This window comes from Vicia villosa, linkage group LG6, assembly GCF_029867415.1.
Source record: "Vicia villosa cultivar HV-30 ecotype Madison, WI linkage group LG6, Vvil1.0, whole genome shotgun sequence".
NCBI lineage: Eukaryota > Viridiplantae > Streptophyta > Magnoliopsida > Fabales > Fabaceae > Vicia > Vicia villosa.
Window position 1 is genome coordinate 74,020,108 of NC_081185.1, and position 25,883 is coordinate 74,045,990.

At 38.5% G+C, this 25,883-nt stretch overlaps 3 long non-coding RNA genes across 3 annotated transcripts; all 3 read left to right on the forward strand.

Annotated features, from left to right (window-relative positions):
• Nucleotides 1-5,960: 5,960 nt before the first annotated feature.
• LOC131611656 (uncharacterized) lies at nt 5,961-7,262 on the forward strand. The gene is made up of 3 exons (XR_009287074.1): nt 5,961-6,211; nt 6,828-6,888; nt 6,977-7,262. It is a non-coding gene; the product is annotated as an uncharacterized LOC131611656 (long non-coding RNA).
• Nucleotides 7,263-12,344: 5,082 nt separating this feature from the next.
• On the forward strand, nt 12,345-13,469 carry LOC131611658 (uncharacterized). The gene is made up of 2 exons (XR_009287075.1): nt 12,345-13,039; nt 13,129-13,469. It is a non-coding gene; the product is annotated as an uncharacterized LOC131611658 (long non-coding RNA).
• Nucleotides 13,470-23,933: 10,464 nt separating this feature from the next.
• LOC131611659 (uncharacterized) lies at nt 23,934-25,062 on the forward strand. Its single transcript, XR_009287076.1, has 2 exons — nt 23,934-24,632; nt 24,722-25,062. It is a non-coding gene; the product is annotated as an uncharacterized LOC131611659 (long non-coding RNA).
• The last annotated feature ends 821 nt before the right edge of the window (nt 25,063-25,883 follow it).

Below are 25,883 nucleotides of genomic sequence, written 5' to 3' on the forward strand. Positions count from 1 at the left end.
AACTACAATCAAAGAAAAATCAAGAAAAATTAAGGAGATACAAGACAAATTTGTAAAGACCTTTGTTCAGAACAACCTAACGCTTTTTGGAAAAGAAAAGTTCATGTTGTATCTCTACCTTATGAACCCAATTTTAAGGAAATTAATATACCAACTAAAGCGAGGTCAATTCAGATGAATAAACAACATCTGGATTATTGTAAAACTGAAATACAAGATTACTTAAAAAAATGGTCTAATTAGGCCAAGCAAGTCTCCTTGGAGTTGCTCTGCCTTTTATGTTGTCAATGCCTCTGAATTAGAGCGAGGAAGTCCTTGTTTGGTAATTAATTATAAACCTTTAAACACTGCATTACAATGGATTAGGTACCCTATTCCCAACAAGAAAAACTTGATTAATAGATTACATAATAAAAGTGTATTTTCAAAATTTGACCTTAAATCTGGATATTACCAAATTCAATTAAAAGAGGAAGATAAATACAAAACCGCTTTTGTAGTACCTTTTGGATATTATGAATGGAATGTTATGCCTTTAGGACTAAAGAATGCACCTTCATAAATCCAAAATATCATGAACAATATATTTAATGATTATTCTCTCTTCACCATAGTTTATTTAGATGATATTTTAGTTTTTTTCAGATTCTGTTAATCAGCATATAGACCATATGAATAAATTTTATGAAATAATTAAGTCGAATGGTCTAGTTTTATCTGAAAAGAAATTAAAAAATATTCCAATCAAAAATTAGATTTTTGGGTTTTGATATCAGCCAGGGAATGTATACTCCTATTAGCCGGTCTCTAAAATTTGTTAGTAAATTCCCAAATGAAATAAAAGATAAAAACCAGCTACAAAGGTTTCTAGGTTGTCTTAATTATGTCTCAGATTTCATTCCCAACCTTAGGACTATTTGTGCATCATTATTCAAACGTCTCAAGAAAAATCCTCCTCCTTGGGATGACTCTATGGCTCAAAGTGTTATTCATTTAAAGAAAATAGTCAAAAAAATTACCATGTCTAGGAATCCCATCTCCTAGTGCCAAATTAATAGTTGAAACAAATGCCTCTGACCTTGGGTTTAGGGGAATTTTAAAACAAATACTTTCGAGTTCATAAAAGGAACAAGTTGTCAGATATTATTCTGGGACTTGGTCTTCTGCCCAATTAAATTATAGCACTATTAAAAAAAAAATTTTAGCAATTTTTAATGCATTATGAAATTTCAAGATGATTTATTTTAAAGCATTTTTATTAAAAACTGATTGCAAATCTGCAAAAAATGTCTTACAAAAGGATGTAAAAAATTTAGTTTCTAAACATATATTTGCCAAATGGCAATCATTACTTGCATGTTTTGATTTTGAAATCATGCAAATTGAATGAATTAAAAATGCTTTGCCTGATTTTTTTGACAAGAGAATTTCTGTAGGGTAACCATGAACAACAAAAAGACGAATACTAAAGCGTCTTATGGCCCCCCATTACCATCAAATGATAAGCAGATTATTTTGGATTCGCCCACCTACTTATCAAAGATTAGCCCTCCTAGTTCCTCCTCTAAGGGGACTGGATTAAAAAATGAACTGGTTTCTCCTTTACAGTTCACTCAGAAGACTACGACTTCCCTTTCTCCCTAGAAGGCCTCCCCATCAAAATTTGCATATTACACTCCTCCTCCTACGGAGAGGACAACTTTTATTACAATTTTTTTCATTTCCTATTATTCCTCTGGAACAACATTATTGCCCCCAGGGCTCTTCTTTGACACGGATTATTACAAAAATATTTTCTCAAGGGTTCTTCTTTTTACCAAAAGATACATTAAAAACCAAGAGAATTTTATGAGTTTAAACTAGTAGACTCAGACTCCATTACTCTCAATCATGAATATGATAACTCAGTTATTAAATTTTCAAAGTTTAAAATTAATAAGGTCTTATCACCCGCTGATTGGAATCTTCCTCCAACAGCTGTTAAATCATTTTCAAGGCAATACACTCCTCAACATTACAGCTATCTTGATTACATGGACGCTTGGTCCCATTTTTTCTGTGTTAAACCTTTTGAACATATCTGGTTCATTTGGTTTAATAAGAATATTTCATTATCCTTACCTAACTAGTTCATACAGTGGTTCAATGTGTATGGACTCAATGAAGATATATTTCCAAATTATGCCTCTAAAGCTTATAGAGAATTTACTTCCACTGTTACGTGCCCCAAGCACAAATCTTTACTGGCTTTTTGTGCCGTTTTTGGCATTAACTAGATTACCTCTTGGACATTCTCCTCTGAACAAATATGGCCAAAGTGTCAAGCCCAACAATTAGCCAAAAAAATATCTATTAAATGGTGGGTTAGGTTTAACCTTGAATTACTATCACCAAAAACATTACAAATTTGGTTTAAAGATCATCCAAGATTATGCAAAACTTCATCTGCTTCTGAAGATACTTCTTTTTTAGCAGACAAATCCAAGGTATTAGCCACATTATCTTCTACTGCAGATCCAAGGGAATTCATAGAGAAATTAAAAGATGTTATGTCTGTCTTTTCTGAAAGTGACAGTGCTTCCGGCACATCTGAGTTGGCACCGGAAAATGAAGACGACTATTATGGTATTCTAGATCTCTAAGGAGAATCTATTATGTTGCAAGACATTATTACTTTGATAAAATTACTATTATTAAATTTTAAATTAAGAGTTGTCCAACTTTGAGTTATCTTTGTCCAACTTTAAAGTTACTTTGGCTTTTATACCTAAAAAGGGATGAAGATAAGGAATGAATAAAGTTGCTATGGCCTTTATGTCTAAAAAGAGATGAAGATAAGAAGGAATAAAGCTTCTTTGGAATTATCTGAAAAGAGATGACATTATTATTACTTTACAGTTCAAAGGAACCCACTACATTATTCATTTTGGTGTTATTGAGTATATTATGAAGCCACGTTGGCATTTTATTTTACTTTTTGCTTTTGGCCATTTAAGTTTGTCGGCCACTTTGTATGTTTATTTTTCTTTTGAAATCCGGTTGTAATAAATTTGAAGTCCAGACTTCTTAGTTTACTCCTATATATAGGAGGTTTGTGTGTCTGTTTAGGGCATTTGAAGTTTGGAGAACATACTTGTTCTACAATTGTAGTTTCCCTGAGCAAGAACTCTTGTAAGTTTTTAAATAAAAATGTCTTTGAGCATATTTGTCTACATTAATTATATTTTCGCATTTCATTATTTCAACTATGATATTTTAAACAATATGACAATAAACATTTGCATATTTATTAACTCTTTTATTGATTCAACAATCAACCTTTACATTATTCGTCCGATCCCTGCATATATATATATATATAGAGAGAGAGAGAGAGGGAGAGAGAGAGAGAGAAGTGTGAAATGTATTAAAAAAACTAGACCATGGCCTAGTGGTAAAGCCCACGCTCTACAGTCTTAGCAGACCAGGTTCGATTCCTCTTAATACTTTACCCCTCAGTTTTCAATAAAACCGAGGTAATAAGTTATAAAAAAAATTTAAAAAATTAAAAGATTTTAAAACCAAAGGAATGTATGGTAGGTATATATATATTTTTTAAAGTTAAATATCGATGGAGCTAGAGACAAAGATGGAAATTCGGGGTGCAGGGGTATTATAAGAGACAATGAGGAAGAGTGACTTGAAGGTTTGTCCAAATTCATTGGAATGTGCAGCGTCTACATTGCAGAGTTGTGGGGTGTGTATGAAGAATTACAACTTGCTAATAAACTTGGATTCAAATATATTACTATCGAGAGTGATTATCAACAGGTAGTCAAGGATATTAACTTTGATAATCCTAGTAACATTCTGAGTAGAAAGCTGATTTCCAAAATCAAATCTTTCAACTGCCAAGATACTGAGCTTACTTTTCAGCACATATTTTGTGAAGCAAATATGTGTGTTGGTACTTTAACAAAGAATGGAGTGTTTACATCGAGAATTTATGTGTGTTTTTGTAGCTTGTCCTACCTTCATCAACCACTTCTTAGCTAGTGATTTGTTTGACAATTCAATTTTCCGTTTAGTTTTGTCGTAGTTTTCTTTTTCTAAGCTTTGGCGCTCCATGTAATAAAAAAAATTGTACGAAAAACAAAAGACTTTCACAATTCACAGATATTAGACAAGGATCGGCTACCTTTCAATTTTGGTGTCTTTCTTGACTTTCCCTCTATCTCTTTCTAAACCATTCTATCTCTCATCAAAATAATTCTTTTTATTACTTAACTAGTAAGAGACCCGTGCTCGCGCACGGGTAATTGAATTATGATATTGTGTAAATAATTTAAAAAAATATAGTAATTAAAATCTTCAAAAAATAATAATGAAATAAAAAATTAACAACAAAAGATTTGTTAATATGATAACACATGAATGAGTCTTAATGTCATACAGCATGTGTATACCCTTGTTTTGGTTTGGTTTACTTGTTTCCTTAGATGAACTGAGGGAAAACATGAAGCAATGTCAACCTTCTACGACCTTTGTCCTTACTATACTTCTCAACAACATTTTTGCCCAAGATATCAATTTTAGTTCCACCACAAAATCTGTTTTGATATCTGCAAGCATCAAAACAGATCCAAAATCATTCTCCATTATGAAAATGAGAAAATATGCTTAACTTATGATAATATAAACTACTCCAACTTTTCTGATGTTGGCTATAAATTCATCACAAAACAACACAATTCAAGTATCAACATAATAAAACATGTCTTAATTAGACTTTAATGATGCAAAGCAAAAACTGTGTTTATCAGCAGCAGTATCATGCTCAGATATTTTGGTCCTTAACTCAAACAATGATAGAAAAAGTTGAAAACTATCCACATAAAAATAAGCTGCGAACAGTGAGAAATACAAATAAAAGTATATCAAACATAGGATAGTTTAGTCTGGCAGCACCCAAAGTATCTTCAATATTCTTGATTCTTTCATTTCCTAAATTGCATTTGTTCCTAGTTATGCCTTGCTAACATAGTTTGAGACATGAGAAAATTGAGCCATCTCAATGCTGACAAGAATTGTACTCTGCAACATCAATTGACATATGTAATAAAATTTGCAGCAACTATTAGTGTAAGAAAAGATTTGTTGCTTACCTGCTTTTTTCTTTTGAAATTAAAATCCTAGCAAAAATAAATAAAAACACCATAGATCTACTAATTCAAGACCTATTCTGATAAACTTTTTCCCGTAACTCTTTTCAAGATCTAAGAATAGATCTAAGTTCCAACTATGAACTCACAGTGAGAAATAGTGAAAGAGAGATTGAAATGAAAGATGGGTTTCTAAGATACCATAGAATCGGAGACGAAGAGTAGTGTGGTTATGGGTTTCTGCCGTTTTCTTCGTATCTTTGTCTTCGATCTTGACATGAGTTTATGCACTTTGCTATGGATCTCAAAAGGTTTATAGAGGGAACAGATCGGAAAAAGTTTAGGATGTGAGAGGCCAATGTGATTCACTAACTCATCTTTGTCATCAGTCTTTACATGAATTTCATTGGATTTCTTCACATTAATTTGTTGCTTTGATACAAAGCTTTTCCAATTCTCGGTGGGAGAGAAAGAAAGAGAGAGCGAGTGAATATTAGGGTTGGAGGAATGAAAGAGAGAAAGAGAGAGAAAAAATGAGGAGTAGTATTTTGGGGGAAATAAGTTTTTTAATATAGACCAATAAAAATGGAACATTTAGTGCAAGAATGAAAAAATGAAGAGTTATTTTGTTAATTACTAAAATATCCAATTTGTAGTGCAAATTATTTTTGAGAAAAGCGTATTTTAGAGAGTTTGGCCAATCTTATAATAATTGGTAGATAGTAGAGTAGACAATAGAAGATAGTAGATAGATAGTATATGAACTAAAGGCATCAATGGCACACAGTAATAAAGGCAGCAAATCTCCCTCCTAGTCTTCGAATTTACGATGGCATTGATGATTGGCTGGCATATGGTTCTCAATTGTTTCTATTTCCTTTGTATTTTTGTGACAGTAGCGACACACTGATTATTGCAAGCAATCAAGAAGGTGATGGTTTTTACAACCAACAGGCAATTCTCTATAATTGGAGATATAATATAGTAGAGGAAATTACTTCAAAGCACACCGAGATATTGTGGTTTTATACCAAGGATTATGTTGAAAGCTTGGTTTCGACCTGTCCAAAGTAAGTTTCTCTTCAATGATTTAATTGTTTGGTTTTTCTTTTTGTTGTAGTTTCATGTATGATGTTTTAAAATCTTAGCTAGTGCGGGTACTCTCTTTTCAGTGGCTTAGGATTTATGTTTTTTCTTTGTTTTGATATTATTACTATTTACTATTATTATGACTAGAAGTCGATCCTCCCAAAAGGAAATTTAGTAACTCTTGAATGATTTTTATTTGTTATGTCTTTTCAAACCATTTTATACAAAACTAAAGTACGAAGATGTCCTCAAATTTGGGATAATGTTAAAAAGTGGTAGAGACAAGAGTCTAATGTTAATGCCAGAAACATGTCAATGGGTTGGTGACACATATGTGACATATCTCTTGACTTGGACTGATTTATACTTATATGAGAAAAGAAAAACATTAGTTTCTCTTGAAACTAATAATGTTTTTGTTTACTTCAAAACTTTGTTATAACTAATGAACGTATTTGTAACTGGCTGAATGCATGTTTGTCATAATTGTCAACTCACCTTCCAACTTATGGTTTAGTTTTGCTTATGCCAGTTCAAGTATTTCCAATTTTTGTAAGTGGGGATTAATTTATTTTTGTCCTGATAATGATATTGCAGTAGTATCTAGAATCATAACTGTCCTGTCACTTGTGGTACGAGCTTGTCGTCAGGCATCAAGGTTGAAACCAATTTCTTTACTTTTTATCTACATTTTGTATTTTGATGTTTCAATCTCCAGTCTAATATAGGTCTTTTTTGAATCACAGGACCGCACCATCAATCAACTTCAAGCACATAAGGCATTATTGAGGTTGATGGCTTGGTAGGAAGTAAGGAAAAAGTATTATTGGAGCTATATTTTCTTCTGTTTTAGTGCTCATTTGGTATAAGATGTTTATGGCTCTATTGGTTCCTCTTTTGGACTACTTTGTAAGTGTCGATAGAATTTACCGCCAAATATGTTGTTTTACAATTGTACTCCTATTTGTGTAAGAGAGCCATTGGGAAGAATTATTGTTGCTGAAACATCCAACTATTTTCTGATGATATCAACCATTGTTTTGGCAACACAATTTTTATTATGTACATGTGATCCTCCCTAGGCCAAACAATACATTAAACCACTAGCGTGAATAATATCTGAAACTTCTCCGAATATTATTTTGTAGTTATCTTTGGATTGTATAATTATAATCTGCCTAAAAGTACATTTTTAAATATTTTTCTCATCATTTAAAATGAGGCTGTTTGCTATCATATTGGTGATGGTAATGTTGTTTATAATGATGAGTGTGTAAGTTTATTTATGTTTTAGGAACAATATTTGGAGATAGTAAATAGGATTGAGGTGTGTGGGAAATGGTTCATTTGGGTGATACCTACGAATGATGAAGAGTTTTGTATAGGGCTTCAACTTCAAGAGAGGGATGGGTTTCACTGAGCTTGATCTTGAAGCGCCATGCAGTTGGATTCGTGGTGGGTATTAGTGTCCATAAATTCGTACACCATCCCTTTCTGATTCTTTTTCACAAATCCGGGAGGTTGTACACATAAACTTCTCTTTGTAAAGGGTCGTCTAGAAATGCATATTTACATCCAGATGTATCATAGGTCAATTCCTATTAGCCGCTATAACAATCACCAACCTGATTATTTCATGTCTAGCTACAAGTGCAAACACCTCAAAGTAATCTAGTCCAGGTTTCTGAAGAAAACCTTTAGCTACTAACCTTGATTTATGTTTTTCCAATTGATCCATATGGCTTCAACTTCACCTTGAAGACCCATCTGATGTTGGTGGCTTTCTTTTCCTTTGGAAGCTCAGTCAACTCCTAAGTCTTGTTTCTTTCTATAGCCTCAAGTTCTTCTTTCATGGTCTTCTGCTAGACTTTCTTCTTGAGTGCTTCTTTTGTATTCACAGGTTCAGAGTTACTAACATGGCACATTGAATGACATTGCCTTCAAAGTCTATTTCAGTATCACGTAACATGTCAAACTTTGCAAACCTTCCGGGTATTTGTCTCATTCTTTGTGGTCTCTGAACTTATTCTGAATCTTCTACAGAACCTGGAACAGTGTTAGCTTATGGACCTCCTCCGAAAACACTACCTTCATAAACATGATCACCTTCAAAAGTTTGACCCCTATAGTCGGGACCACCTTTAGAGTCTGGATCACTTCCAGAGTCTCCATCAAAATCACCCTCAGAGTCGCCTTCAGATTCTGATTCACCAAATTATGGACCATCATCAGAATCTGGATCAAAATTAGATTCACCTTCAGAATTAGAATCATCTTCTGATTTTGACTATCTTCTGAATCTCATAGAATCAGACTCGACTTAAGCTTCAAAATCATCTTCTGACTCAGACTCATCTTCGGAACCTACTTCATAATCAAACTCGACTTCAGCTTTAGAGTCACCTTCTGATTTTGACTCATATTCAGAGTCTCATTCAAAATCAGAAATTGTCAATCACACGGGTTCATCATCATATTCATAAGCCATCAATAACACAGGTTCTTCTTTAGAATCTCCTTTGGCTATGTTTGCTTCTTCTGACTTCCTTTCCTTGTTTGACCAACAGTCCTTAGCAAAATGATCAAACCTACTACAAAAGTAACATTGAACCATTCTCTTGTCAAGCTTTTCCTTTCCCTTTTGACGTTTCTTTTCATCAGAGTAGGAGGCTTCTGACTTCAGAGAACCACCGTGTCTTTTCTTGGCATCTGACCAAGACTGTATCTGGTCCTTCTTGACAAAAGATGCTTTCAGAGCCTGCTTTACCTCTCTTTCAGAGGTTCTCTTAGTCAGACACAACTCTTGTGGTTCTAGACTGTTTGTAGCTCTTTAATTCTCATGGTGCTTAGATCCTTAGAATGTTCAATAGCTACAACAATGTAATCAAACTGAGGAGTAAGTGATCTTAGTACCTTCTCAATAATCACCTGTTTTGAGAGCGTTTCTCCACAGGCTTTCATCTCATTAGTGACCAGAATCACTCTAGATATGTGTTGGTGTAAGCCCTAGAGGCCAATACTTTTGGTATTTGTATCGAATAATTTATTAATAATAAAAAGGAATTTTTATATTATGTTTGTTTTTCCAAAATAATAAAGTCCCTAGAATATCTAGTCAGTTTAAAGAAATGTTAAGTTTGACTTAATCATGATAATCATTAAACATAAAGACATTATTCTTAAAGTATCTGTATTCGAGCTTTATTGTGAAGTGGGATAGGATAACATTAAAGCATTGAGACTATTATGTAGATAGACTGATGATCACATCTCATGGATCATGGATAAGGAGTTATAAAGTCTTAACATAGGTATAAATATTAGGAGTAATATTTATAATGGATTGACCCGCTATGAGAATACTACATAGAATGTTATACAAAGTGTCATAAGTTATTCTCATGGCGATAAGTGGTGTATACCACCCTTCGACCTGAAACCACTATGGACCCTAGATGTAGAGTCGAATACTTTATTGCTGATCAAACATTATCCGTAACTAGATGCCCATAAAGACATTTGATGGGTACTCCACAAAGCATGTTGAGGGACATGAGTGACATAGGTGGAATTTGCCCATCCTGCATAACAGGATTAACGTCTAAGGGCCTAATATTGAATTGGACAAAGGTGACACGGTCTATGCCTCGTGTTCAATATAAACATAAGGGCAAAAGGGTAATTGTACACACAAATATTATCATGGAAAAATGTTGTCAGATCACATGACATTTTTGTGACTTTGGTAACAGTGATGTGTTGCTAGATACCGCTCATTGTTTATTAAGTTAAATACATGATTTAATATAATTGCTAACGTCGCGAGAACCTACAGGGTCATACACAAGGACAGATTGATGAGAGATAAAATAAATAAGGAACATTGTAATGTACGTTGCACTTAAGTAGAATACAGAATATGGTAAGGTACCACCCGCTTAAGTGATATACGGTTGTCGCTACCGCGAAAATTAACAGAGTCGCCACTAACATATTTATCCTGAAAAGGAAGGGAATGCCAGCAAACCACAAAAACAAAACAACGGTCTCACGACCAGAGAAAAGGGTAAGGGAGTCGGTTACGCGAGGGGAAGGTGTTAGCACCCCTCGCGCCCATCGTACTCGATGGTATCCACGCCTGTGTCTAAAACTATGGGTGTGTAACAAGTCTACGTCTAAACTGGACTAATATGCATGCAAAATGTAGGGAAAAGAAAGAGTTATGCTCGCACGGGCCCTACCCCGCTGCCTACGTATCTGTTTTGCAGAATCAGAGCTACCGTAGCTCGGCTAACTAATTTTGTTTGTTTTGTGTTTTTTAGGTGAACGAGTTACATTCACACTCCGCTGCTCGACCTTTGGAGGCTTACGCTTGGGAATGGAGCGGAAATAACAAGCTCTTAAGAAAAGAAAATCAAAGAGTGTGGTTTGTGTTTTAAACAATGCATGAGGAAGACCTAAGCTAAAGGGGAAAGCTTGCTACCTAATGTTATCATACAAAGGGTACAAGTCTAAACTAAACTAAACAACCTACGGGGGAAAAAGGGAAGCACACAATAAGCACACAAACGAGCATCCGCTCGTAAAGCAAACAAACCAACGGTACTGACCGAGTGGTAGAAAAGCGGTCCCGCCATAGCCAAGGGGAGCAGCTCAACCCAAGTCAACCAAGCATTAGACCTCGCGAAAATGATCGGGCCATAGACAAGAGGGCGGACCCCTCTCAGCAACCAAGCCGTCACGGATCATAAAGGAAAAAGGTGCGTGCGTACACCGAGCATCAACGTCGAGCGACGCGAGCTATAGGAAAGGCGGGGGTCCGGCTACATGAACCCTTTTACCTGACATACTCGATAACAAGATCTTTTGCACGTTCGGAAGCAAACAACGCGAGGCGTGCGCATACCAAACAGACTCGATGAGACTAGGCGGGGGTTAATTACGAACCCTTGACCGCATGCCTTCCATGAGGACTTAACGGAGTGCCATATAGGACTTATTACACCGTGACTCCCTGCCGCAAAGCACAAATGTAAACACACCAACAAAAACAGAGCCTCTTTCGAGGGCTTGGCCAGATGCATGTCTAGGTCCTACTTCTCATGTTATAGGATGATGCGAGAAAGCGATAAAGGGACCAGGAGACAATACCGAGCGGATAGCAAATCCGCAGTGAGCTAGCAACGCAAGCAAAGAAGAAACTTCACGTAATCTAACATCCAGCAAAGCCGGGAGTCCAGCATAAGCGTCAAAGCAATGCGGTGTGAAAATAAATCACAACCGTTATGTGGTGCATATCAAACACAACCACACAAGCAACCTGCAAGAGAAACACAAGCCAGACGATACAGGAATATACATCTCAATGAATGAGAGATCAGGTGAATCGCATCGGGCATAAGTTCGTGTCCCACAAATAAAGTGGAACACGATGCAAATCAATCGCACCGGAAGCGAATTCGTGTCCCACAAATAAAGTGGAACACGAGGCAATCGAATCACAATCGAAGGCTCTCTCGAAGTACCTCGCACATCTCAGCAAACGCATCAGTAATAACAAGGAAGCATGCACCGACCATAGAAAATACTAGCAATTAAATTCTAAGTAAATCCTAAACAAAGTTTAGCAAGATTAAATTGTTTTCATGACATTTTTATCTAAAAAGCAACGGAACAAAACTATATACAAAACAATTAAATTCTAATGAGCAAAAGGTATTACTTGTTTTTATTCATTTTTTTTAATCATGTAAAAAAAACTAACAAAGATCAAGGTTTTTCATACATTTTGTTATACTAAAAATAATAGACAAAAAACTAGTTAAAAAAACTAAATCTAATAGGTGAAATAGTGTACAGAAGGGGTTAAAGTATGAAAATAATGGTGTAGGAATTAACAGGGGCGCTAGGCCCAGCCAGAATCGGCCCAAGGTGGTGTTTATTGTTCAATAGGTTTTTTTCTATACAGGAATTGGGCTCTTATTGGGGGTGTGGACAGTAATTTTCGTATGAACATGGCATGGCCCAAGGGACATGGATCAGACTTCAGATCTTATTCTAATTAATCACAATTAACCAACCAAATTTCACTTAATTCTCCACTAATCACAATTATATTCATTTAATTTCAGTTAAGAGAAAATGATTAATACAAAGGGATTAGGGTTACGTGAACATTGGAATTTCATCCTTCTTCTTCACGTGAGCGGCGAACGGCGGCACATCAACAACCTTCTCCGAGCTCTTTTCTCCGATCAACCTCTCTGGCTCTCTCTCTCGATTTCACTCTCATGTTGTTCGTCTCCGATTCTCTCTCGAATATCTCGCATCTCAGTGATACGTCTCGTTTCCTAATCTAATCGGAGAAGCTCCGATAGAGATTCCAAGACGTTGGTGACGAGAGATTAAGGTCATCATACGCGTTTCCTCCATCCGATTCATGCTTCTTCTTTGGATTATTGCTGAACTTTATGGATCGTTGTTGTTGGATGCGAGACCTGATGCCGGTTGATGATGAAGTTGCGTGAAGCTCGTGAAGATGAAGCTTCCATGAACTTGATGTGTGAAGAGCGTGAAGCGTGACCTTATGCCGCGGTGCTGAAGACGTTGCAGAGAATATGTGAAGAGTGATTGAATTGCTGTCGAAGATGAAGATTCACGAGATCGCATTGATGGAGGAGATTCTGCCGAGAAGGTTGAGATTGAAGAATCAAAGATGATGAAGAACGAGGGAGCTCTCGTTGCTATTCTCAGTGATGAAGATCACGGATTTGGTTCAAGATCCAGAGAAAAGTGCAATTCGGTTAGAGGTTTGTTATCTCCACCTTCTCTCTTGTGTTATCGATTTCTCCCTTTTTTGTTGTGTGAGTTTTTTTGACGAATCTTCAGTGAATTGAAGGATGAAGATGAGGATTGTTGAATTCTCCAGGTGATTGATGAAGAGTTTGTGATTTGTTGAAGATTGGAGAGTAACCGAGAGCGAGGACAAGTTTGTTACGGTTTCTCTTCCAATTTCTGTTACCAGGTTGAATCAAGAGAGAAAGAATTGAAGAGAATCGTGAATGTGAAGATGATGAAGATAGCAGGAGTGATGATGAACGATGAAGGTTCTTGAAGAGGCTCAAAGTTTGTTACGTTTAGGTTATGAAGTCTTTTTCGGTTTTTTTTTGTTATGTTGTGTGGTGAATGGACGAGTTGTAGTGAGTTAGATCCAGTAACTTCTGCATAACTTTGGTTTTTTATGTTAATTGTTGCAGGTGCTGTATTATGAACTAATGATTCACGGTTTTTTCTCCGCAGTGAAATTAATCACAAGCCATCAAAAAATTCTTCCATCAATGAAATTTTCTTTTGTATCTTATGTGACTGAAAAATCAACTACTTTGTAAATCTTCTTGGAATTGAACTCGTGCTTAGTAATGGATAGAACTTTTTGTAATGAGCTTTGTACATGGACTTGAATATCTTGATTTATTGTGATGATCTCTTGAATATGTAATGAATATAAAGACTTCTTTAAATTTCGAGAACTTTTTCTCCCCATCAAACAACCACATATTCGCATTATTTCTTTTCCAACCTTTGATGCTTGAAACTATGACATCAATGAGATGAAGGACAAAAACTCGCTTAGTTGACTTTAACACCACGTCAAAATTATGGCTAAGAACCTTGAATGACTTCACAAAACCTCAACTGAACTCACGTCACTTGTATTAACTGCGGAGCTTTGCCTTGTAAACCAAGTAACCATGTGAATCTAGTTTCCAATGATGATGATAACTAGAGGAAGCCTTAAAGTATTGAAATGAACCATATAGTGACAAAACACTAGAATGATCACTGTCATGAACCAATCAATGAACCAGAGAATTATGTATTTCACTGACCTTCCGGTAAGAAGCTATAGATTTTGCACTTATGCCGTTAAAACAAAATTCCAAACTGTCGTGAAACAAAGGAAACTCTTTATTATTTTTTCAACGACGAATTAACGCCTTTCATAACTTATAGCACGGAGAAAGAGGGCAAATTTTGGGGTGCAACAGCTGCCCCTATTCAAACTTCTTGAACCGACGAGTGAGAAATGAAAGTTTCGAACCGTTGAGGTGGAAGGAGATTGAATACCAGAATGAACTCGAAAATTTGCTCTCTTGATCAATAGAAGATTCCATCTTGCAATAAGAAGAAATGTACCACCCCGCAAGCAGGGAGAAAAAACTTCAATCGATCTAGATAATAAATATGTTCCAACTTGTGATAAGAAGGAACGGGCACCCACAGGCAGGGGAAACACTTCAAATGATCTGGGCATCAAGAGAAGGAACATCTCGACTGATCTGAGTATCAGGCGTGGCAGATGTCTCCGAACATGCATCGGGATAGATGTCTTAAGTCGATCTGGGAATCGAGGGAGATACAACGGTTGAATCGGACATCAACGGGTAATAGGTATCTCTGATCTGGGAATCATGATCTGGGAATCTGGGCAGACATCTCTTCTGATGCAATTAAATCATCAGGTAGATATTCCTACTAATCTGGGAATTAGCGGCTAGCTCCTTCGTAAGACCACGGGGATCCGGAGGCGGTTCCTTCAACTGAACTAGTAATCAGGATAGGAACAATATCTCTTCCGAACTGTGTACGCCGGGGAAAGAATGCCTTTAAACTGATCTAGACATGATGCTAGAAAATAAGTAGGACAATCTTCATCTGAATGAAAAAGTCAATCAGGCAAACATCTCCATCTGATCTAATGATATCAGTGGCTTGCTCCTTCGTAAGACCTTGGGAGATCCGGAGGCGGTTCCTTCAACTAATCTGAAACTGGATATTAGGATAGGAACAGATGTTTCTTCCGAACTGTGTACGCCGGGTAAAGAAAACGTCCTCAACTGATGGTTAGGCATCAGGACTGGGCAAACGAATTTCTTCTTCTGAACGAACTAAATCGTCAGGGAGTAGATATTTCCAACTGATCTGATGTATCAGAGGGCTTGCTCCTTCGGAAGATCTTGGGAGATCCGGAGGCGGTTCCTTCAACTGAAAGTCTGATTCATCAGGAATAGGAACAAATATCTTCCACCGATCTGGGGGGCATCGGGAATAGGAATGTCTTTGAACTGATCTGAGCTATGCCAGAAAATAAGTAGAACAATCCTCTTCTGATTCAAAACATCAGGATAAGCGCCTGTAATGACTAGGCGAATATTGCTCTTTGGGAGCATTTGAATCTGGATAAGTTTCCTGCAGAAAGAAACAGATATGATATGATTTATGCATGATGCATGTATGAATGTGCATGGGATAACGTTTCCGAGGAGGAAGACGCTACACGCTTAGAGAATGCAATGCGAATGATGCATGATTCGGACGTTGCTTAAGGAAACAACGGATGAGCACTGAGTTGCTGAAGAAGTCCTGAAGAGAGTATAGAACTCTGCGGGGAGGACAAGATGAGTGACCACAAGTCACAACTACGAGCTGGCAAAGATGGATCAGAAATCTGCTGGAGACGATCAAATCTAGATGCGAACTCTGTTTGGGGAATAAATCCTGCTTGGGGATATGGACATCCCAATTATCTGCTTAGGGAAGACCCTTACAACTTCATTGGAGAAGCAAATTCTCGACATTCTGGGGATGTGGAGATAAGAGCAAGTCATGGAGATAACTCTGATGGGGAGTGGCCAACTTGCTTATATAGGATGCATTCCGCTGGGGAAATCCTTGAAGGACACAGATTCTGCTGAGGATGCAAGTGAAACTCTGCTGAGGAAAGAAGCTCAGTGGGGAAGATGAATACTTCTGCAAAGCGAGCGACTGAGGATATGAGAGATACGCTGGGGAGAAGGAACTTGACATAAGAACCTTTTGTTAAGATAACTCCACTGGGGAATGAGATAACTCTCCTGGGGAAAACAGGTCAATCTGTTGGGGAGAGAAAACCTCTACTGGGGAGAACAAGGAATTCGGGCAAGAGACCTCATTAAGAGCCTGCTAGGGAATCAGATACCATTCTATCATGATTCGACTGGGGAGAAGGCATTCTGTCGGAGAATAAGGCTTCTGGAGCACGGAGAATGCATCGAGACGTGCTTTGCTGAGGATATGAGAATCTTGGAACAAAGAAAGTCTCATCTGAACGTACTCAGCTGGGGAATGAGAGTCTTCCATTAGAATGCACTCAGCTGGGGAGAGAGAAACTCTCATGGTTAGGTCCGCCAATATGTTGATACGAAGCGCTTGCGAGGACGTACCTGCGAACAAACAAATGAATATGCCCCAGGATATAGCATGATATCTTTCATAGGACCTCCTCACATGGCAGAGAACGGTAATGCTCACCCACAATGGGCAAATGCAAGAGCAAACTGATTGTCAGACATCTTAACTTTGAAACTTTCCATACAGGCAATGGATTCAATGAGCTGATAGGAAAGCAATGATTATAACACCAAACCAGTATCGGCCTAAGCATCAAACAGGCATCCGTTCTTCAAGAGAATACCACCAGGAGGTGGGCTTAATGGGTCAAGCAAGTGTCGACTTCAAAGGGACCAAACAAGCATTGGCTTTCATAGTGTTCTGCATATTCGTGTTGATTGTAAAGATACCAACAAGTAATGGGCTTACAAACACATTGAGGTGTATATGACAACCATCCGCAATCGTTGGAAACTCACGACACGAGGGTCGGAAAGGGATCAACTCACGACTCGAGGGTCGGAAAAGGATCAAGCTCACGACGCGAGGGTCGGAAAAGGATCAAACTCACGACTCGAGGGTCGGAAAAGGATCAAACTCACGACTCGAGGGTCGGAAAAGAATCAAGCTCACGACGCAAGGGTCGGAAAGCAGGTAAACTCACGACACGAGGGTCGGAAAGGAGGTAAACTCACGACTCGAGGGTCGGAAAGGAGATAAACTCACGACACGAGGGTCGGAAAGGAGGTAAACTCACGACGCGAGGGTCGGAAAGCAAAGGACTCACAACACGAGGGTTGGAAACTCACGACTCGAGGGTCGGAAAAAAAAAGGACTCCGATGTCCACATGACATGACTCTGGTTGAGGGATACCAATAACCAACGCTTGCAACCTCCGGAAGAGATTTGAAAATCACACTGAAATGCGAAGAGATGCCACCAAAGATTGGACTTTCAGCTTCAGACTATTGAGGATGGCGACCCTGATAGTTCTCAAGTTCATAAGTTGTTTAGCTCACACCTGAACTTTAAACTGAACACCTCCTGATGAGGATAAAATGCCAATGCATAGTGACTTGCCCCAACCTGTAAGGACTTTGAAGAAATTTGTCTTGTAAGGACCTTCTGATATCTGTTCATATCAAACTGACTTGCCCCAGTATCAAGAATTTCGGCACCATGCCCCTGCCTGGCTTGTATTGTAGGTAGCTTCAGCTACACTTGGGTGAAAGCCCCTGATTGCTTAGCATTTTGAGAGATTCTTCGAATCTTGACCTGATTGCCTCAGATTGATTGAGAACTTGCTCGACAAAGTATTCAAGCGCCTTTGTGCCCCTGAGGGTGATGGAACTTTGAAATATGACTGCCTCTGCTCAACGGAGTTCTGAAGACAACTTGCCCTTCGGGAGGATAAAACTTTTCATCAGAAGTTCATGATGGAAACTTCCTTGATTTCAAGCACTTGTTTATATGCAAAGAATGTTTATTATGAGAAATATAATTCTAATGCAAAGAGTATGTTTGTCTCGAAGTTTTAAAGAAACTTTATGAAAGGATGTCGTAACATCGAGTTTTTTTTTTGAAAGAAAGAAAAGATGGTGTGATACCAACCCAAGCGTTTAGAAGATCTCCTGGGAGTCAGCTTACCGTATTCTCATGTACAATATGCTTTCGAATTAACCCATGCTTCAATTAGGACTTTTCAGGGTTGTAACGTGGCCAGGTTCTCGGTTTGAGAAAAAAAGATTTTTAGGCTCAAAATTATTTGGTGCCCACCCCCTTCATGATGTTCTCCAGTCCTAAGTTCAGTTAACTTGACACGAGCATTCATCTTTCAAGAGGAACTTGAGATAGTTGAGGAATCAATGAGGTATTTGGACACGACAGCCACTTTACCTTTTGTTTTTGGTGTCTGATCACACGACTTTGTTCTTTGTTGAGGATCTTTATTTTGTAATCCTTGTTTTTTGCTTTCTCTTTTCCTTTCTTTTTTTTTGTTTCCCTAAATTTTGCCTGGACAAATTCTTTTGAATTTTGATTTGGATGTACAGCGGGATGCCCTAATTTTTGCCTAAGTCACATGTTTTCAAGTTGTTGACTTAGCGGGCTCTTTTTTCTTCATTCTATTTTTCTTTTCTTTTTGATTTATTCTTTTCTTTTGAACAAGTCGTGTGATCCTGAATCTCTGATTTGTTGGAGTGCAGTGACTGCCTGAGTCCTTGATAGATGAAGAATTACCATTGTGGTATCGTCATCCTTTGACCTCATGATATGAGGGATAATCCACAGCGGCTTTGATGTTGGTCTCGACCTCCTGATGTGAGGGATAAATTTGATGTCTCGACCTCCTGAGGTGAGGGATAATCGTTGTGGATTTGACTTTCCTCAACCTTTTGAAAGATAGCCATTGTTGTATCCTTAGATGTGTGCTCTTGATGAAATTTGAATGCTTGATCAGGTTAACTGAACACTACCCGCCCCTGGGTTAAATGTGAGGGTTTTTTCGTATAGAAAAGAAAACTCCTACTTCGAAGGCTCAGAGGGGTTAACGAAGGTTTCACTCCCTTATATCTCCAGTGTTTGGGAATTTGAAACAATGCCTGTACATCATCAACAGGGTTCTACTCAAAAGCATACCATTTGAGGTTTTTAGTATTATGTTCATCATTCTCCCTACGGAGTTATCATGCTTTGTTAACAAGAGTTAAGTATCACAAAAAGCAAATAAAAACATATAAGAGCAAAAGCGGATGGATTTTTTCCAAGACAAACATATCAAATGCATTATGATTATAGTTCAAAAACAAACAAGTTTTGCATGCAAACAGAATTGACAAAACAAGAAAGCTTAAAAATGAACATGCATGATGAATTAAGAATTGCCAATGTTGAGGAGATCCTCTCCGTATGGACTTATTGCTTCAAAAGACCCGCTGAGTCGGAGGAGAACTTCAATTTTGAACTTCAGGTGCAAATGTGATAGCTTTTGAGTCAATTAGGTCTTGAACCTTGTCTCTGAATGTTTGACAGCCTTCAATTAAATAACCAAGTACCCTAGTGTGGAAAGCACACAAAGCATTAGTATCTGATCCTGCAGAACCCTTCAGATTACTTCCCAGCAGAAGATTTTGGCAAAGTCATACAGAAGTTGCAAGTGTCCAACTTTTAGGGATTTGAGATGTGCCAGTGGTGCACAAACTCAAGATACAAAGCGTCTTGCTTATCCCTCGGTCGGGAGCCCCAAAAAACAGCGACTGGATTTTATGAATGCTTTAGGGATTTGAGCTGCCAATGATGCGAACTCAAGAACACGGAGTCTTGCTTAACCCTCGGTCGGGAGCCCTAAATATAGCTGCTGAAATAGAAAACACCATCATGAATGGAGGAAACTTGTATTACCATCGGCGAAAAACAATAAATTCTGGCGCTTGACTATCAAAGTCAATACTTGGAACACACAACAGTTGTTGTGAAGGAAACCTCTGGCAGTACCAATTGCAAGTGATTCTCATGAGTTACCCCTTGAGGAGGATCAAACATTCTACTTGTGGCGCATGAAATGGAATTAACCGGTGGAAACCGTTATGAATAAACTCAAACATCTCTGCATCGTGCAAGTTCTGGACTCTTTGTACCTCAACACCTTGTAAGACTTGACATTATGATCAGGTGCCCCGAGAATGGAAAACACCAAGTATTGTCATTGAAATCAGGAGAGCCATCTGTGATGAGAAAGACCCAAAGCAACGAATCTTAACCGATTGAAATTCCATCAAACCAGAAAGCAACTGAACACCAGGCATGGGATTACATCAGCTTGTTCCTCATATTCTTTTTCTCTTTCTACCAACAAGCAAAGGCTACTGAATAGGAAACTCCAGGAGGAGGTGACTCGGGATGTGAAGTAGAACCTTGAGAATGTGAGGTGTCTATGTAAACCACTTTTGATTACTGCTTGGCAGAAGATTCTAGCGAAGTCACACAGAATATGTAATGCTTTAGGGATTCGAGCAATGCAAATGGTGCAATGCTCAAGATAGACAATGTCTTGCTTATCCCTCGTGCGGGAGCCCCAAGCAATTTCAAAGACTTGTAGATACTAACATCACGACCAGGTGCCCCAGAATAGAATTCACACCTAGTGTCATCGTCATCAAGCAGAGGATTTGTAGACGTCCACATAGTATGGAGCTTAACTAGTTGCAAATAAAGCAAGCATGGAAGCAAGTGAGCATAAGACAAGTCTTCAAGAAGAACCTCAATTGAGCTTTCCTCTTGGTCACCCCACAAAGTTGTTTCATGACTGATCTTTGAACACACAATAAGGACAAATCAAGTCTCTGAGTCTGTACCAAGTGTCTGTACCAAGTCTGAATAAGAAATCCTCGATCCTGAACACCTGTTATGCATGAAATGTATGAGATGCATGATGTGAATGCAATGCCATGTTCATTCGATTTCCAAGGAATCCTCGTGTTTTGATTTTTTTGTATAACAAAAGATAGAAGAGCTCGACACGAGGCTTAAAGATGTGATTCCTTAGAAATGGAAGGAACACGTATGCTAGTATGCTAGTTATTTTTTTTTACATCATTTTTTGGAAAAGTAAATATGCAATGATGCAAGGTGGTGGGAACCACAATACTGGATATATCTGGGATACCAATAAATCACACGGCACAGGTTCAAAGGTTCGGCACCAATTCGGAACTCCCCGTAGATCACGGGACACAATTAATAGAAACAGAACCATAGTCATCATAACAGGAACAAAACCACTCGAACAAGAACCATGGTAACCCTCGAACAAGAACAGGGTAACCCTCGATCAAGAACTAAAGTAACCCTCGAACAAGAACAGCGGTAACCCTCGAACAAGAACCAAAGTCACCATCAATGTACCTGTTATATAATGATTGATTCCCGCCCCACTCACGGGTAAATCTAGGCCAAGGTAGGTCGAAAAGCCAACAGAGGATCGAATGTAGGCGTTATCATACGATATTGCCTCATTCCACCAAGCTCTGCCCGTGGATACGTGATCAGATCAATCAGGCATACGCCTTCTTTCCGTCACGGCCACTCTATTCCTAGTTCCTATGGTATCACTCATAGCCTGGGTATTGGGCCTTTTACCTCTTGAAACACCCACCCACAGATAGAAATCCAGACAGTCCAGAATATGATGCAGAAAAGTAAAAGCGCACATAGAATGCAATGCAAACAGATAAATATGCAAAGCGATAAAACACCCAAAGATAAACACACAAGCGCTAGGATCGACTCGCTGAGTCCGGACCAGCAACAGGTCGACATCTCCCCAGTGAAGTCGCCAGCTGTCGCTACCGCGAAAATTAACAGAGTCGCCACTAACATATTTATCTTGAAAAGGAAGGGAATGCCAGCAAACCACAAAAACAAAACAACGGTCTCACGACCAGAGAAAAGGGTAAGGGAGTCGGTTACGCGAGGGGAAGGTGTTAGCACCCCTCGCGCCCATCGTACTCGATGGTATCCACGCCTGTGTCTAAAACTATGGGTGTGTAACAAGTCTACGTCTAAACTGGACTAATATGCATGCAAAATGTAGGGAAAAGAAAGAGTTATGCTCGCACGGGCCCTACCCCGCTGCCTACGTATCTGTTTTGCAGAATCAGAGCTACCGTAGCTCGGCTAACTAATTTTGTTTGTTTTGTGTTTTTTAGGTGAACGAGTTACATTCACACTCCGCTGCTCGACCTTTGGAGGCTTACGCTTGGGAATGGAGCGGAAATAACAAGCTCTTAAGAAAAGAAAATCAAAGAGTGTGGTTTGTGTTTTAAACAATGCATGAGGAAGACCTAAGCTAAAGGGGAAAGCTTGCTACCTAATGTTATCATACAAAGGGTACAAGTCTAAACTAAACTAAACAACCTACGGGGGAAAAAGGGAAGCACACAATAAGCACACAAACGAGCATCCGCTCGTAAAGCAAACAAACCAACGGTACTGACCGAGTGGTAGAAAAGCGGTCCCGCCATAGCCAAGGGGAGCAGCTCAACCCAAGTCAACCAAGCATTAGACCTCGCGAAAATGATCGGGCCATAGACAAGAGGGCGGACCCCTCTCAGCAACCAAGCCGTCACGGATCATAAAGGAAAAAGGTGCGTGCGTACACCGAGCATCAACGTCGAGCGACGCGAGCTATAGGAAAGGCGGGGGTCCGGCTACATGAACCCTTTTACCTGACATACTCGATAACAAGATCTTTTGCACGTTCGGAAGCAAACAACGCGAGGCGTGCGCATACCAAACAGACTCGATGAGACTAGGCGGGGGTTAATTACGAACCCTTGACCGCATGCCTTCCATGAGGACTTAACGGAGTGCCATATAGGACTTATTACACCGTGACTCCCTGCCGCAAAGCACAAATGTAAACACACCAACAAAAACAGAGCCTCTTTCGAGGGCTTGGCCAGATGCATGTCTAGGTCCTACTTCTCATGTTATAGGATGATGCGAGAAAGCGATAAAGGGACCAGGAGACAATACCGAGCGGATAGCAAATCCGCAGTGAGCTAGCAACGCAAGCAAAGAAGAAACTTCACGTAATCTAACATCCAGCAAAGCCGGGAGTCCAGCATAAGCGTCAAAGCAATGCGGTGTGAAAATAAATCACAACCGCTATGTGGTGCATATCAAACACAACCACACAAGCAACCTGCAAGAGAAACACAAGCCAGACGATACAGGAATATACATCTCAATGAATGAGAGATCAGGTGAATCGCATCGGGCATAAGTTCGTGTCCCACAAATAAAGTGGAACACGATGCAAATCAATCGCACCGGAAGCGAATTCGTGTCCCACAAATAAAGTGGAACACGAGGCAATCGAATCACAATCGAAGGCTCTCTCGAAGTACCTCGCACATCTCAGCAAACGCATCAGTAATAACAAGGAAGCATGCACCGACCATAGAAAATACTAGCAATTAAATTCTAAGTAAATCCTAAACAAAGTTTAGCAAGATTAAATTGTTTTCATGACATTTTTATCTAAAAAGCAACGGAACAAAACTATATACAAAACAATTAAATTCTAATGAGCAAAAGGTATTACTTGTTTTTATTCATTTTTTTTAATCATGTAAAAAAAACTAACAAAGATCAAGGTTTTTCATACATTTTGTTATACTAAAAATAATAGACAAAAAACTAGTTAAAAAAACTAAATCTAATAGGTGAAATAGTGTACAGAAGGGGTTAAAGTATGAAAATAATGGTGTAGGAATTAACAGGGGCGCTAGGCCCAGCCAGAATCGGCCCAAGGTGGTGTTTATTGTTCAATAGGTTTTTTTCTATACAGGAATTGGGCTCTTATTGGGGGTGTGGACAGTAATTTTCGTATGAACATGGCATGGCCCAAGGGACATGGATCAGACTTCAGATCTTATTCTAATTAATCACAATTAACCAACCAAATTTCACTTAATTCTCCACTAATCACAATTATATTCATTTAATTTCAGTTAAGAGAAAATGATTAATACAAAGGGATTAGGGTTACGTGAACATTGGAATTTCATCCTTCTTCTTCACGTGAGCGGCGAACGGCGGCACATCAACAACCTTCTCCGAGCTCTTTTCTCCGATCAACCTCTCTGGCTCTCTCTCTCGATTTCACTCTCATGTTGTTCGTCTCCGATTCTCTCTCGAATATCTCGCATCTCAGTGATACGTCTCGTTTCCTAATCTAATCGGAGAAGCTCCGATAGAGATTCCAAGACGTTGGTGACGAGAGATTAAGGTCATCATACGCGTTTCCTCCATCCGATTCATGCTTCTTCTTTGGATTATTGCTGAACTTTATGGATCGTTGTTGTTGGATGCGAGACCTGATGCCGGTTGATGATGAAGTTGCGTGAAGCTCGTGAAGATGAAGCTTCCATGAACTTGATGTGTGAAGAGCGTGAAGCGTGACCTTATGCCGCGGTGCTGAAGACGTTGCAGAGAATATGTGAAGAGTGATTGAATTGCTGTCGAAGATGAAGATTCACGAGATCGCATTGATGGAGGAGATTCTGCCGAGAAGGTTGAGATTGAAGAATCAAAGATGATGAAGAACGAGGGAGCTCTCGTTGCTATTCTCAGTGATGAAGATCACGGATTTGGTTCAAGATCCAGAGAAAAGTGCAATTCGGTTAGAGGTTTGTTATCTCCACCTTCTCTCTTGTGTTATCGATTTCTCCCTTTTTTGTTGTGTGAGTTTTTTTGACGAATCTTCAGTGAATTGAAGGATGAAGATGAGGATTGTTGAATTCTCCAGGTGATTGATGAAGAGTTTGTGATTTGTTGAAGATTGGAGAGTAACCGAGAGCGAGGACAAGTTTGTTACGGTTTCTCTTCCAATTTCTGTTACCAGGTTGAATCAAGAGAGAAAGAATTGAAGAGAATCGTGAATGTGAAGATGATGAAGATAGCAGGAGTGATGATGAACGATGAAGGTTCTTGAAGAGGCTCAAAGTTTGTTACGTTTAGGTTATGAAGTCTTTTTCGGTTTTTTTTTGTTATGTTGTGTGGTGAATGGACGAGTTGTAGTGAGTTAGATCCAGTAACTTCTGCATAACTTTGGTTTTTTATGTTAATTGTTGCAGGTGCTGTATTATGAACTAATGATTCACGGTTTTTTCTCCGCAGTGAAATTAATCACAAGCCATCAAAAAATTCTTCCATCAATGAAATTTTCTTTTGTATCTTATGTGACTGAAAAATCAACTACTTTGTAAATCTTCTTGGAATTGAACTCGTGCTTAGTAATGGATAGAACTTTTTGTAATGAGCTTTGTACATGGACTTGAATATCTTGATTTATTGTGATGATCTCTTGAATATGTAATGAATATAAAGACTTCTTTAAATTTCGAGAACTTTTTCTCCCCATCAAACAACCACATATTCGCATTATTTCTTTTCCAACCTTTGATGCTTGAAACTATGACATCAATGAGATGAAGGACAAAAACTCGCTTAGTTGACTTTAACACCACGTCAAAATTATGGCTAAGAACCTTGAATGACTTCACAAAACCTCAACTGAACTCGCGTCACTTGTATTAACTGCGGAGCTTTGCCTTGTAAACCAAGTAACCATGTGAATCTAGTTTCCAATGATGATGATAACTAGAGGAAGCCTTAAAGTATTGAAATGAACCATATAGTGACAAAACACTAGAATGATCACTGTCATGAACCAATCAATGAACCAGAGAATTATGTATTTCACTGACCTTCCGGTAAGAAGCTATAGATTTTGCACTTATGCCGTTAAAACAAAATTCCAAACTGTCGTGAAACAAAGGAAACTCTTTATTATTTTTTCAACGACGAATTAACGCCTTTCATAACTTATAGCACGGAGAAAGAGGGCAAATTTTGGGGTGCAACAACGGTACATCATA